At 40.7% G+C, this 14,784-nt stretch overlaps 1 protein-coding gene across 1 annotated transcript in view; it reads left to right on the top strand.

The window, feature by feature from the left end:
* The first annotated feature begins 7,891 nt into the window (after positions 1 to 7,891).
* Positions 7,892 to 14,784, top strand: part of rbms3 (RNA binding motif, single stranded interacting protein) — a 398,433-nt gene continuing 391,540 nt past the window's right edge. The window contains exons 1-2 of the mRNA XM_061760185.1: positions 7,892 to 8,023; positions 12,719 to 12,803. The gene's annotated coding sequence lies outside the window, so the exon portion shown is untranslated. The remainder of the gene's footprint in view (positions 8,024 to 12,718; positions 12,804 to 14,784) is intronic.

Below are 14,784 nucleotides of genomic sequence, written 5' to 3'. Positions count from 1 at the left end.
TCTGCACATACTGATTTGTGAACGTATTAAATCTGTCGTCTTGAAGCCCTCTACGCACCTGAAAAAAATCCGTAAAATGCTTGCTGGAACCCCTCCATTTTGAGTATGTCAATCACGCCTGCCTGGCAGCAGTCAGAACCTCTTTCTGTCAATCATCTTGAAAGACTCTGCAGGCCACACAACAGATGAGATAGCGGCAGAATAAACGCAGCAAAATAAAAACATTATGGAGATGACAGAACTGACTCCTGGCAGCACTGAATGGAATGCTCGTCGTGGTCTCCTGTGATCAACCATTGAGCAGGGTCTCCGTCTTGCCAATCTGTGCACTACATTCAAAGAATTTCAGTTGTCTGTGTTGCAATGTCAATTTATCTTACTAGGAACCTCAGCAGTGTGCTTATACTGTATGCCTCACATCAGTCTCTTATGGATCATAAATAGGATTGAGCAATTGAAGGAGTTTTTAGTGTTTGAAAATTTGCAATAGCAGTACACTGGAAATAAACTGGAAATATGCAGGTTAACGGACTGAAATGTATTTAAAAAGTATTTTAGCATAACTTTGGTTGACACAACTTTTAACTCATGCTACGCTAAATGCCTATCATCTGTCAGTGGAATTAATTGTCCACAGAATGATGAGGGCATCTCATGCTCTACTGCTGGCTTGCAGAAGAAGTACAGTCAGATTTGTCAGATTTTAATATTACAGGCCATCTGCTTTGCTGTTACGTTACACTCATTCAACATCAATTCAAGCAGTTTACTCCATGTCACAACAACAAAACAAAGTGGTGTATTCTTTTTTTTCCCCTCCTTTGTTGAACTGTAAACTTCATTAAAATACAAGAGATTCGTGCAAAAGTATTTGTCATCCTTGAGATTCACATTAACTGCGTGTGCACCTGAGAGACGATGCGTTACTATGCAGATATCTTTTCCAAAAATTGAACTCATACAATCGGCATTTGTCATACCTTGACAAAACATTCGCTTAGCGTTGCCGCCTCCCCTCAGCCATGGCACCCTGTGCAGAAGCACATATTGCACATGCCAAGCCCTGCCACTGCACAGGACCGTTTTGGATGAAATATTAGCCAGCCAAAACACAATACAACACATGCTGGAATTGGAATATCTATAGTACAGTAGACTGTGTCCATGTGAACAATGTAAGTGTTAAGAAATACCAGACAGTGATTTCAAAGGTTGAGCGGAAGATTGAAAAAGGATCCTTTAACACATTCATGACCAAGTTTCACTAGATCCTTCTCCCTGTGTTGTCACTCAAATGAAGAACAGTACATTTCTTTTAAACTACCCTAAGGGAATACATAAGCGGCAACACTTGCAATGATCCGTTTGGGCTCATTATTCCGCAATTTGCTTTGTTGCAATCTCACAAAGCTGCAGCTGACCTCTACTGATGATGAGCAATAGCGCTGATTTGAAATATTGCAATAATTGGTGTCATAACAACCAATTGACCTTTAATTGAATAAATGCTCCCAAAGCAGAAATCAGTTGAAAAGCATAAAGAATATGGTGGCACAAAGGATGCGTTAACTAGTATTTATTTATTTTTTTTACCATTTTACACTTCCCTTTCTGAAATCAGTTTCAAGTGTTTGTGCTTCACTTTTTCTTCATAGCTCATGCACAATATCATTAAGACAATTAACTATGAAATAAAGTTGAATTTCGAAGAGAAAATGCTCTACTGTTGTCCCCCTCGATACAGGAATGAACATTGTAAAGTGTGCTTGGACAGCTACGGACAAACACCCCCTCCTCCTCAATTCGGGAGATTACCTCAGTGATAGCTCGTGGCCCAGGATAATTACTTGGTGTTATTTCTCCTCCCACACTTTCTGCTCTTGTTATGTCTGCCTGGCTGCATAGCTTCCAAGCATGACAGTGATCCGATGCCCTCCTCCTGTTTTGACTTGGTAGTTGTGGTCTGATGGATTCGCTCAGAGCATCCTGGTGTTCGAGGAAGCATCGGCTAATCGGGATGTCTCAATCCAACTGGAATTTGACAGCATTAATACACTGACTATTTGAAGGAAAATGCTTTTGTAGATTTTTTGATTTTCAATTGCTTTGAGAAGCATTACAGGAAATCACCATATTCATATAAACTGTAATACACACACACACACACATATATATATATATTGTGGGTTTTTATTACAAAAAAAGAAAGAGAGGAAAAGGTACAAAGTGCAAAAAGAGGAAAATGTCTTATATATATCTATATATATATATATATAGATATATATATATAGCTTTATAAAGTGTATATACCGTATGTAATTCTGAGTACGCCACATACATTTTTCTCTGACAGAGACATACTGTATGAATATTGAGTGAAGCATTTATTTGTCTTGGTTATTTGATAATTACTTCTCACTGTGCTGTCATCTTAACAAGTTAATGCTATGACACAGTATTTTTTTTGACAGCTTTGTGAACAGAGTGCTCGCGAGAGAGGATGACCTCAGCTCCTTTGGGTCTGCTTTGACAGATGCTACTCTGTTCCTTTGTGACACAGGCACTCAAATATTTCCATTTGCACAATCTGTTTCCACTCGAAATATTTGGGATTAATTACAATGAAGCACACTGCACCAACATCTTTCTAGTGTTGTGGCTGTCTTTTGTGAATTTAAATGAACACCACTTTTCGTGGTTGACCTCTGATTTGCCCCATTGGAAATAACATAAATGGAATTAATCTGGGGGCGTGGTGCACGACTGGTTAGCACATCTGCCTCACAGTTCTGAGGACCGGGGTTCAAATCCCAGGCCCGTCTGTGTAGAGTTTGCATGTTCTCCCCGTGCCCGTGTGGGTTTTCTCTGGGTACTCGGGTTTCCTCCCACATCCCAAAAACATGCGTGTTTCTATGTGCCCTGCGATTGGCTGGCGACCAGTTCAGGTCGTACACCGCCTCCCGCCCAAAGACAGCTGGGATAGGCTCCGGCACGTCCGCGACCGTAGTGAGGAGAAGCGGTACTGAAAATGGATGGATGGATGGAATTAATCTGTTCCAGAGTCAAATTGATACTTTTAACAAGATTCTGTAAGTGGTAACTGTAGAAATTAAACTACTGTTTCCTGATGTACGGAAGAAAATCGAGAAGAGTAGTCTCTTACATTTATCGTCTCTTTTTTACAAGTTATAAACACATTGTAGAGCAGAATTCACTTCAAAAGCATCATTGCTTTTGGAGGGAAGTTTTTATACCATATATTGATTGTTACTTTGATTTCATTTTTAAGCCCGGCACTGTCATTCAGATGACACTGGTTTTAATTAAAAACTCTAGTCCAACTCTATTACAGCCACGACTGCTGTAGCACTGATTCACTTCAGGTACAATGGAGCATGAATACAATCAACTGGCTTAACCTCAAGGGCATACTGGACATTTAATAAGACCCGGGCCTTTTTATTTATTTATTTTCTTTGCAAAAGGCAGTGATAACACTGCGCCAGTGACAAAGACACAAATAAGTGCTTGCATGTGGGGTCAAACCAGTTAAATCTTTCATTCTAGGGGCATCATTCACCAATACTGTAAAACATCTGTATACATGTGTAGCGTTTATTGGGGGACATCAAATTGTGCGTAATTTAGAAGAAAACGATGAGTTGGAAGCGGCGCCTGCGTCACTTTCGGGTTATCGTAATTTTAAATTACAGCGATATTTGATAGATATGAGGGGCACCACGTCATATTTGTACAAGTTTAACTTGAGGCGTAATGACCGAATAGAACCAGTAATGAGGTGGCCTCAGCACACCGCCTCACTGGGGGTGAGGTGGCAAGGTTACAAGGTTGCCGGGCGTGACTCCAAAAACAAAAACATTCTTTCAGAAACAAAAGGCCAACTATATTGAAAATTCTGAGCAACCAAACAGAAAATAGTAGCAGTTCAGAGAGCGATATTGCAATGTTGCACTTGATGATGTACCAAAGAGAGCTGTGACTGTCATGGTCTGTGTCTTTAGACTTTATTTAGCTTTGTTTCACGTTTCCCTGTGTCCCATGTTGTTCATGTCTTGTGTGCTCATTTGTTTATTGTCTCCACCTGTTCTCGCCACTGGTGTCTTGTCCAGGTCTTCCTCCTTGTCTTGTCAGTTTACTTGTATTTAGTTCCCTGGTTTCTTTCGGGAGCATAGGAATAATAATTTGAAATCTTAACAAACTTGTCCAACAGCAACCTGCGACTGTGTTCCAGGTTCAACTGTCTTTATTTTGACTAAATGCTTTTTGCCAAGAGTCTAAGACTACGTTCACACTGCAGAGCATGATGCCCAATTTGGAATTTGTTTGGGTAAATCCGCTGTTTTTATGTAGTCGCTCACATTACCAAAACAAATGAGACGTGTCCCGCGTCTAGGTCTCATGACACATTTGTGGCAATTCCAAGGATTTTGTGCTTGAACTCACAAGATATATTTATCAGTTCTAAAGAATCGTCTTTTCGTCACTGAATGGTTTCTGTCCGCCATTGCTTTTCACACCTGTCTATTTTGTTGAAAAATGGTGACGCTTGTCACCTATTGATGATGTATAGGTCGAATTTAGTGCGACCTGAGCGTCCAGACTGCAGTCGCATTGGATACATACCCGATTTATAGCCACATGCGGAAGAGGCCTAGGTTGGATTTGAAAAAAATCGTCATAGTCTTGTTCAAATTGACATGAAAAAAATCTGCTATATATCACATTGGGAAAAATATTCCAGGAAGTTGTAAATGTGAACATACAGTAGCTTGAGGCCTAACGACGGGTACAAGTTGTAGTTTGAAGAATAACAAATAATCAAAGAAAACCTCTGCTCTGGGTAAGACTGGTTTTAAGAGATTCTTCAACTATCCCTGTGACAATGACAATAAACCCACATTGTTGGGTTCTGTGTTAGCCCCATTAGTTTCCACAGTTTGGCAGCATCTGCCCACTCACACCCATACACAATGAAAACAGTCATTATGGGGAGTAGATGATTCCAAAGTAACTGCGGAAGGAAATAAACTGGAAAATCAGCAAATGAATTGTATGCTTCGCTGCGGCTCACTCATTAAGTCATAGCTGTTTTTAAAGCGAGTGTTAAATCTTAGCTCCCTGCAAGTACACGGGTCAGCCAGTAGCCCTATGATGGTGTGTAAATAAACTGTAATTGAGGGTTTCATCACCACGACTAATTACAGAATGACACTTATCTCACTGTTGTTGTGTGGATGTATGCATGCATGTGTGCTAGGTCTAATTATGTAAACCCGTATAACAATTGAAAGCGTATTACTGCCGCTCTTATCTCAAGGGTATAATTAGAGGACTGCAGACTGTGATCAGTAATTTAGTTGTTACTCACATATTACAAGGCCGCTCATTATATAAGCCAATGGTATTAAATGAGATTGCCTCCACATTTCACTCTATGTCAGTGCTTTGTTCATTTAATATATCTTTAAGAGCTGCTGCACAGTTTGTGATAGGGGTGGGAATCTCGAGCCGACTCAAGATTGGATTACGTTTCACAGGGCTACGATTCAATTCGCCTGCCGATTATCGATGCGTCTGAATCAATGCTTATTTTTTCTGTGTGATGACCCAGATTTCAATGTTCATAAATTACAGACAGATTCACTGGAATTATCTTTCATTAAATGAAAAGGGAAGATATTTGTATATATGAATTATTTGCCAAGAAATTGCAAAAAGCCAAAAGAAAACCAGAAAACATGCGAAAGCAGTATCCTTGTAGTACGATTAATTAACAGATTTGTGGCTCGTAAGAATCTTTTCAGCATAGCAAAAAAAATAAAAAATAAAGCGTTTTATTACACAGACCCTCTTTAAGATAAAACAAAAACAAACAACAACCACAACAAAAGAAAAGACAAAAAAACTTAAATATCACATCCACAGATGACAAATCAAGACAGCATGTTAGTGTCACATCTTTTTTCAAAGAGTTATCTCTATCAATAAGTTAAAACATGGAATTGTAATTTTAGGTTGCTTGCTTGGTTGACTTGCATGTGACAAAGTGTTGCCTGAGCTACAGCATGACATCACGTGATTTATCCGGATTGCTTCCGCTTCCTGACAGGAGCCTCTGCTTGCCATTGATTTCATTGCTCCTCTCCAGTTTTCATATACGCTGCCTATTTTCAAGACAAATTGTTTATTCCATCTCGTCTTATTTTCCCATGGATAACTTGGGCTGTATGAAAGTGACTTCTACATACATATGTCCAGCAGTTGCAGTGGCTGCTTGTCAGTGGTGTCATGCACCCCTTGGGCTTTTTAAAGGTCCCATATTTTGGCTATTCAGACAATTGAGTGACTCTCTAACATGGACTGAGTATAAAAGTGTCAATTTTGTTTAAAAGAAAAAAAAGGAGCTAAGTTGTCTGGGGCTTTATGCCTCTGGTAGGGTCACCCATGGCATGCCTTTTTCGCCTGTGGGACTCCTGAGGCAGATGATGGGTACCGGCTAGCCAAGCGGAATGCGGCTTTGGTGGTCGCTGAGGTAAAAACTCTGGGATGGGAGGAGTTTGGTGAGGCCATGGAGAACGACTTCCGGACGGTTTGGAGGAAATTCTGGTCCACCATCCGGTGTCTCAGGAGGGGGAAGCAGTGCACCATCAACACTGTGTATAGTGCAGATGGGGGACTGCTGACCTCGACTCGCAACTTTGTGAGTCGGTGGGGAGAATACAAAAATCTTCTCAATTCCACCAACATGCCTTCCCATGAGGAAGCAGAGTCTGGGATCTCTGAGGCGGGCTCTCATATCTCTGGAGTTGAGGTCACCGAGGTCGGAAAGGCCCCGGGGGTGTATGAGATTCGCCCGGAGTTCCTTTCTTTTTTTTTTTTTTTTTTTTTTTTTTTTTTATTAACCTGTCCTGTTCAGCTGCATGGCCTTGCATAATAGTGCCTTTGTGCTAAACAGTTTTTTGTGCTAACAGTTTTTTTTTTTGCATCAGGGGAGTTTGAAATAAGAGAGATAATTGGTTGCCCAAGTGTGCACACCTTCTTATAATTGGGATGTGGCTGTGTTCAAAATGAACCAATCACACTCAAACTCATATTAAAGAGCCCCTTAACAGACCCAAAAAATATTTTGTAAATTTGACACATCACAGAAAAGAGTCTTGTTAACAAGCTGGACAATAAATGAATGGATTCAAAAAAAATCATAAAACATTCACAAAGTATGTGAAATCATCCATCCATCCATCGTCCGCACTGCTTATTCTCACTAGGGTCGCGGGCGTGCTGGACCCTATCCCAGCTATCTTCGGGCGAGAGGCGGGATACACCCTGAACTGGTCGCCAGCCAATTGCAGGGCACATATAAACAAACAACCACTCGTACTCACATTCACACCTACGGACAATTTAGAGTCTTCAATCAACCTATCACACATGTTTTTGGTATGTGGGAGGAACCGCCTTGTGAAATCAGGCTTCAAAATTGTCAAGTATTGTGACATTCTTTCAGCTTCCAGAGACTGAGCGTGGGTTTGCGTGGTTGAAATAAGAGGTGTCCAAATTATGAACATCCGTTCTCTTAGCAGCCTGGAGCAAAAACTAAAATGAACATTTGACAGGCGTTCTTTATAACCAGTATCAATGTCAAACTTATGAACAAAAAGGCAATGTGTGTGGCACTTACCCAATTGACTTATTATTCATTAATTATTGTTTCAGATAAAAGTTAAACATAGCATTGTTAAAACAGTTATTTGCGACAGCTTTATCAAGTCAAATGGTTTATATGTGTAAGTTTAACTTGACTTCCTGTTTTATGCACGTAGTCTTTTATTTTGAAGGGTACGTACCAGAACTCAGCATTTGGGCACGAAAAAAAACTAACAAGACACCGGTGAAAATGGTAAATTCATAATGGTAAATGGTAAAAAAACGAGACGCAAGAAAAGGAGTAATGAATGCAACCAAATGCTCTGTAAAATGTTGATTCCTTTACCTACACAAGGTTAGTGTTAGTGACACTGTGTGACAACGTTTTTGTGGATTTTGTCCCAATTGATTGCTTTCTAAAGTTGCTAGTTTGACCTTTGGTGACGTTTTAGCTCAATGTTAAGCTTGTAATGCAACTGTTTCTACGTAAAGTAATTTCCATGTTATTTTTTTGTGTCTGTCATCAGCTCTTACGTTGGTTTGAGCACTAAAATAAACGCTAAAAACCCACCGTTTACCTTACACTTGCCTCGGTGTTGGCATGGACGTTTATTATTGTTTCACTCACTGAATTGACTTCACTGAAGTTCCGAGCTGTTTAGGCTGAGGCTTGGAGTGGGATGGGAGCACGTCAGACCTCTGCACAGCTCTGCAAAGCCTTTGCACAATATAATCTTAATCCAAGTGTTGCACTGAGCTGACTGGTCATTTATTTTAACATAGTTTTAACGCTTTTGTTCACCGCTGTCGTTGGGCACAAGGACGTCTTCTTTGGGGTCGGCGGACAGTAGGCATCGAAACTGGGAACCGACATTTTTTAATTTGAACGACTGCAGGAGAATCGGAATGTTAGTTCCAATCGGTTCTCGATTTTCGATGCCGAACACGACTCACGCTGTGGCGCTCACCGCTTTGTCTCTGTTGAAATTCAACAGGCCTTTAATTGATGGTGTTAGGGTCATCAGCCGCGACATGTGGTGAGGAGGAGGAGGGGGGCGGGGGGAAGTCATCCAGGGGGACCGTAGTGCACTCCTGTGGCCACCGAAGCTTGCTGGCCACAGCCGGATGAATCCCCCCCCCCCTCCTCCTTCTTGCCCCATGACAAGTGTGGCTGACAGGCCTGATGCCATTGTGCTGGACTCCCGGCAGCTACTCTAACCGCTCGCAAGGAGCCGCGGAACCTGTCCGGTTGGCTGCTGCCTCGCAACGCAACGTGCGTGGAACCACGCACTTCAAACATATTTAATGTATTTACAAACAAAACAAGGATATGAGTTTGGGGGCACTTTAAAGAGAGTCTTGCGCGCACTTGCCACAATTTAAAGTGCCTCTGATTAACCTTAAATCAAGTTCAGCTGTTCTAGTAGGAAACCATAACGACAATGTGGCCCACGAGAAAAATGAATTTGACACCCCTGTTAAATTGTCCATAGGGGTGAGTGTGTATGTGCTATACTGTATGTGCCCGCAAAACGCCTGGTGACCAATCCAGGGTATACCCCACTTCGCACCCAAAGTCAGTTCCAGCTCACCCCCGAACCTAATGTGGACAAGCGGTATAGAAAATGAATGGAGGGATGACAGCATTGATTTGATGAATGAACCAACCTTCTTTCTCCAACCAATGAATGGCACGGCTTCATCCTGTAGGTGTCACACTTGCCAAAGCATATTCTTTTTTTTTTCTTCATTATTCACTAATTCCTTAAGATTAATTTTATTCAGAGTAGTTCATGTGTAAAGTCTATAGGCGTGTGCTTTTAAGGGTGTGTGTGTGTGTGTGCGCGTGTGTGTGTGTGTCAACAGGCACTGGTGTCCTGTTGAACCACTTAAAGGATTCTATTTAACGGGTCAGCCAAGCAATTAATCAAGGTTTTAATTGGAATCCTGAGTCAAGTGACACAATTTATGCAAATGAGGTATTTAATATTCCGGCCTATATTCATTGCTTGAATTAAAATGGCTTATCCACCATCACAGCCTAGCATTAAAAAATTAGCGAGCAATAATAAATCCAAATACACATTCATTGCCTGGTGAGGAAAAATCAGAAATATCAGAAAGGAGCAAATGTTTGTTTCGTAGCCCCTCAATATGAGACCATGTTAATGCTGGTAATTTTGCCTCATTAGTAACGGACTGCTATCTGCAGGGATTCTGTTTTAATTGGATCACCAAGCAATTAAAACCACTGTTGGTTTCTAATTGCTTTTTGCATTTTGGCATGAAGATTTACAATGTGCAAGTTTGACAGTGAATTCATGTCTGATCCAAAGTGGCCTGCCTGTTTCAGTTATACTGTATTTAAGGGTAAAGTTAGGGTTCCTTCTTCTATGTGCAGCCTAATTACGAATGTGATGATTTATGGAACAAAGAGTAGCATAACTCAACTGCCCTTTTTTTCACAAAGATTGTTGCCAAGGAATGTTGACTTTAACAGTCACTTGAGGCGTTTTTTTCATGCTTAGTAATTGAGAGGAGCATGTGAAGTGGCTTTGTTTCCAAGTCATGGTGATGCCAACATCATTAATGTCTCCTCTCAATTTAAAGAAAACCGGATTAAAATTTAAACATTCAAATGCAATTGTACTCTAATTATAAGACATTCCATTTCTTGCCACAAAAATGAAAAGCAGCTTCATGTCTGATTAAATTAGTCATGAGTAATTAATCTTTTTAAAAGCTGTAGAAATGATTGATCTAATAGGATAAATACCAAGGTTATTATGTTGTGAAAATTAGTATGTGGTGGTCTTGGATAAAGACAATTTCAATCGTCGATACTGTTCAGCGCAAAATATTTACTAAAATCTCCTCTCGCTCTCTCTGTATGTATGTATGTATGTATGTGTGTGGATATATATATATATATCCATTTTCTGAGCCGCTTCTCCTCACTAGTGTCGCGGGCGTGCTGGAGCCTATCCCAGCTATCATCGGGCAGGAGGCGGGGTACGCCCTGAACTGGTTGCCAGCCAATCGCAGGGCACATACAAACAAACAACCATTCGCACTCACATTCACACCTACGGACCTGACTGATTAGAATACACGGTCTGACTACAGCAGACTTCCAACCTTATGGAGCCAAGGCACATATTTTACAATTGAAAAATCTCACAGCACACCAACAAACAAAAATGTCACAAAAAGTGGATACATTAATTACTGTATTTACTTCCTGCCATCTAATAGAAGACCATTCATTTGTTCTGTCTGTCACTATGCCTCACTTTCATAAATAGAAGAACAAAAATACATTATTTTTTGTGACTAGAATTTTTTGAGCAATTAGCTACACAAGTGTCAACAGTAAATGAACAGGTCATTTAAATAGACACATTCCTCTATCATGGGATCGGATCGGTGATCCGTTATCGTTTTTTTAAGCTTGCTGATCGGTGATCGGCCCCAAAAATCCTGATCGTGTACAGCCTTGTAGTGACCTTTGCTGTTGTTGTGCTACAGCTTTGCTTTTACAAGACCCCACTGCCCTTTTATTGATAATTGATCAACAGTGCTGTCATAATTATAACTTCAGGTTTCAGTTGTTGCACAGATTTAATGGAGGAAGACTTTGTCAGTTCGCTTGCAAAAAGATCCGATCGGAACTCTTTTTTCCTCCTTTGATATATGACCATATTGTAAAAAGCTGTTATTATTGTATTAATTCAGTAGACAGTCAGTACAAGAATTCAAGTTTAACTGTGTCGCTGTATATGCTGTTGTGAAAGCAACTCATGAAATTGTCCAAATAATCGTCTTGTACTGGAAGCATGTCAATGTATGCTAAAGAACAGAAGAAAAAAGAAAGAATGCATCTTGGGAATATATATTGGCATGAAATGTATTGGCCCACTTTTCAAATTCTCACCGTTAAGTCACTGATGGTGTAGTGGAGCGTTTGCCTGACTTCGATGCAGGCAGCATGGGTTCTGTTCCCACTCGGTGTGAATGTGAGTGCAAGTGGTTGTCTGTTTCTATATGTGCCCTGCGACTGACTGGCGACCAATCCAGGGTGAAGTCCGCCTTTTGCCCGAAGTCAGCACCCCGTGACCCCGAACAGGATAGGTGCCATTGAGAATTGGATGGATGGATGGATGGATTCTCACTGTGGTTCGCTGGAATCCTAAAGCTTTAGAAAAGTCTTTTGTCATCCTTTTCAGACTGACTGATGTCAATGATGCTTCCAGATGCTTTTTGAGATATTTTGGCTGACAAGTCTGCAGGTAATCAGGCTTGGCTGTGGTCAGTGAAAATTAACCCAAAAATGTGATTAGCCACAGTTAATTCATAATTTAACAAAGGGGGCATTACTTTTTCACACAGGGCCAGGTAGCTTTGCTTATTTTTTCCCCCTTAATCACTGCCGTTGACTGCTTTAGAAGTCAAATATCCATGTTTGCTGGGAGGGCTGGCAATGAATGAGTTAATAAATCAAATCACCATTTAAAAATAGCATTTTATTTTTACTTGGGTTATATTTCTCTGATATTTAGATTTTTTTTATTGATCTTAAACAATAACGTGGGGAAACCGTGCAAAAATGCATGCGTTTGAAAATGGGGCTAATACTTTTTTCCCATTACTGTATTTTTAGTGCTCGCTAATGTTGGCTGTCATTGGACATAAAGAATTTAAACTTCTTTTCGTTGTATGTTATTTATGGACTTCATTGTTACCTGAATCATTTCATCTCTGTGCAAGGCAGTAGCTTAAGTGTTTTTCTGAAGCTCAAAAGGGGATGTTTGACAGCTGGAGCACAAAGGGTCACAGCTAACAAAGGCGGAGAAATGAAGCAAGCTTTCCAAAGCATTGCTAGAACAGATGGATCCTTTGAAAAGTACCACATTCACCCCAAATTGAACTAATACAGTCTGTTGTAGGACTCGTCATTATTTGGTTTAAGAGCATGCAGTATTAGCTAATAGCCAGCCTATTTGTCTGATGTATTCTGTCACTCACACACTTGCTGTGCTCATGTGTGCAGGCTGCTTGAGGTTTGCTGTAATTACTGCAGTAAGCAAGGGAGTTGTCTTTTCCACGGCAGATGGCTCAGCACCATGCTGGATCAGGTAACCGTGACAACCACCTCTCTCCCCACACTTAACATTGCTATAATGACTCTTCATATGGGCCGAATGTCATTATATAATCTGTAGAGAGAAAGGGAAGCCGAAAGTTAGGAAAATAGGGGGGTGGGGGTAATAATTTTACTTTAGGGAAGTATACTTTTAGAGTTTAACACATATTTACTGTCAGAATGACTACATTGTTTTGATTGATTCCAGAGTCTTCAGTGTTTATCGTGTTGTGAATTTTTTTGCGGAGGAAAAAGGAATCTGCACAGTTCTTCGACTCTTAAAGACTCAAGTAATACGAACAAAACAAAAAATAAGATGTTGGAGAGGCACAGCCAAGCATGTGTGCTTCTTTGCAGTACCAGAGGGAGGCAGTGACATACCTCAGTGTGGCAGGTGTTGCTGGATAGTGTCCTCTGTTAATACAATTAATCACCTATCCCAGTATTCACCTGTTGGATTGCTTAATGAACCAAGCAAGTCAATCTCGTGTAATATAACTTATAATATTTGTATCCATCTCTTCAGGATTGCAGTTCAACAGTTGCACTTGGTGTTATTGGTGGTGTTTCAATATTATTATTATTGTCATGTTCAGTGGCTATCGCAGCTACATCACTTAAGTATTAGTGCCACAAGGAAAGTAAATTTTTACAGCATTCTTTTCTATTTTTATATAGATCATTTATTTATATTAGCGTGAAACTACAGTATGTGGTATCTGCTCACAGCCCGCTACCCACAGGTAAATAATAAGAAAAAAGATACCTGCTGTGAAAGCAGAGGTCATTAAATATGGTGCATAGACCATTAAACAGGAAAAACGGTTGCCAGCATTTAAACACTTCCCCAGTCCGATTGACTATACAGTATTTGAAATAACTAGTTTGAGTCCAAACTGTAGTCCTTATAAAACATCCGTTTACTGTACAGGAACGGTTGAAGTAATTTGATCAATACTAATTGTCACCAACGTACGGCAAAGTATTTTTCTCCTTTCAATCTGTATTGCTGGGATGTGCTTCTATGCATGCTAGTCTTTGTCTGGGATTGGCTGCCACATCCCCAGTTGTTCCTTGGTGGCTTTGTGGCCGTCTTCTCTGCCAGCAATCCCTGCTGAGCAAGATGGCCTGCCACTCAGCTGTAAGAATGGATGCAAGGAACACTTTTCAGTAGCATCCAGTATTCACCACAGGTTAAAAATAAATACATACATACATTTTTTTTTTTTTTTTTTTAAAAGACTTGCCTTTTGTTAGCCCTGGCTGTGATTTAAGATAGTGAGCCTCTTGTAGTATTAATAATAATAATATTAAAATGTAAATACATTTGTTTAACATTTGTTAAGGCAGCACGGACGGTTAACACGTCCGCCTCACAGTTCTGAGGACCGGGGTTCAATCCCAGGCCCCGCCTGTGTGGAGTTTGCATATTCTCCCCGTGCCTGTGTGGGTTTTCTCCGGGCACTCCGGTTTCCTCCCACATCCCAAAAACATGCGTGGTAGGTTAATTGACGACTCTAAATTGCCCGTAGGTGTGAATGTGAGTGCGAGTGGTTGTTGGTTTCTATGTGCCCTGCGATTGGCTGGCGACCAATTCAGGGTGTACCCCGCCACTTGGCCGAAGATAGCTGGGATAGGCCCGCGACCCTAGTCAGGATAAGCGGAACGGAAGCTGAATGAATGAAGGAACATTTGTTAAAATAAGTTTTTTAAACTTAAACTTAATGTCGCATTTTGCCACATTTTTTCACAGTTCTCAAGGAAAGCTCGTGTGCATGTTAGCTCTTTTGTCATATTCAATCATGGCGCGTTCCGGCGTGTGACGATTTACTGGCTGTGTGTGATACGTGTTGCGTTCTACAATGGTGCTAGTAGTCTGGGAGTGAGTAACAAGCGAGGCCTGGCAGGGGAGCTTCTTGAGTCTGCCATGTTAACAAATGAAAATTTATAGTGATAATAACTGGGAATTGCTT

This window comes from Phyllopteryx taeniolatus, chromosome 21, assembly GCF_024500385.1.
Source record: "Phyllopteryx taeniolatus isolate TA_2022b chromosome 21, UOR_Ptae_1.2, whole genome shotgun sequence".
Lineage (NCBI taxonomy): Eukaryota > Metazoa > Chordata > Actinopteri > Syngnathiformes > Syngnathidae > Phyllopteryx > Phyllopteryx taeniolatus.
The sequence above is the reverse complement of the archived record's forward strand: the minus strand, read 5'-3'. Positions and strand labels throughout refer to the sequence as shown.